This window comes from Chrysochloris asiatica, unplaced genomic scaffold (genome assembly GCF_000296735.1).
Source record: "Chrysochloris asiatica unplaced genomic scaffold, ChrAsi1.0 scaffold00070, whole genome shotgun sequence".
NCBI lineage: Eukaryota > Metazoa > Chordata > Mammalia > Afrosoricida > Chrysochloridae > Chrysochloris > Chrysochloris asiatica.
Genome location: NW_006408588.1, coordinates 2,294,003 through 2,295,479, shown reverse-complemented (window position 1 = coordinate 2,295,479; position 1,477 = coordinate 2,294,003).

Sequence of the window (1,477 nt, the reverse complement as noted above, 5' to 3'; positions counted from 1 at the left end):
AAAAAAAAAAAAAAGTAAATTCTCAATTACATGATTGACACAATAGTCAAAACAGTGGACCAAACATATCGAGGAAGATGATGCTGGCACCGCATCAGGCAACATCTCATTTTCTTATAAATAATTAAGGTCATTATGCGTCGGAGGCAACTCCAGACAACTAGCAACAATGAATATTTGAAACAATTAAGCTTATTCAACCCACTGCTTATAATGCTCACATACATCCATGTTGGAGGAAAGTTCAATTTTCCTTCTATTCTCTTACCACAACTAAAAATTGGATATTTATAAATATGCCTTATTAGTCCATGATCTGTGCTCTTTATCATTCTTTTTTAATCTGAAATCTCAGTCTTACGTCATTGCTCTGGAGGAATTACTTTTTTAAGTCAATAGTTACTGACTCCCTGAGCAGAAGTAAGAAATGCATAGTTCCAGATGATGACTTCCATTGAACCTTTTATTGTACAATATGCATATACTTCTGAAATTTTGCATTGTTTTCCCATTATATTATCATCCCAAGAGCAGAGATACTGCATTTTGAATTTTATATTCCTAGGGTCAAATAGTGTCTGGAGTATACTATGCTCTTGAGAAAAATGTATGTACAATAACACTGAGCAGAAAAAAGTTATATATATTTTAGTACATGAATGAATGAATGAATGCACAGGGGTTATAAAATGCTTCCATCCTTAATTGATGGTGCATGAAATTAAATTCTGTATCTTTGTACATTGCATTTTTTTTTTTTTTTGAAAAAATACTGAAGTATTTGTAAGATCAACAAGGAGACTCTGGAGGAAAACAGAAAGTTAGTTCTACCTCTTCACTCCTGAACTCAGAAATTGTACATTAGCTTGCAACAAACCATAAATGTTTGTAAACACTTCTCAAACCTTTCAAGTCAAATGCCACATCAGGGAAATATTTTACATTAATAGAACTCTTTCTGTACTGACCAAGCAATTTATAAATATTACCTTATCAACTCTACTAAGGTCGACAGGCTTTATGCTTCAAGTGAGAGAAACTAATGGATCATTTGTGCAAGCATGAGTGTTTGGGATAAAATCCCCTCACTATGCTAACTTCTTCAAAGTCTGAGCTTCTTAGCTCATTACCAGACAATACAGATCATCACAGACAATATTATTGGACAGCAATTTGGATCAATCATTTAAATGACTGCCCAGTCAGGTTTTGCTATGTTGCATTCATCTTATGTAGTACCAAAACCTAGTTAACAACAGACTCTCTCTTTCTCTGTCCTCAATAATGGATTTTCACCAAAATATTTCCTTGATCAGAATTGGAGAACAGCTAAAAGATATATTAAAAAAAAAAGTCTTCTCATAGAAAACTGAAAATATGGGGGCCTGCTAATACATTTTGTGTCAGCCATTGCTTGTTCATGTTGTTGTTGTTGTTAAGTGCCGTCGAGTCGGTTCCGACCCATAGCGACCCTGTA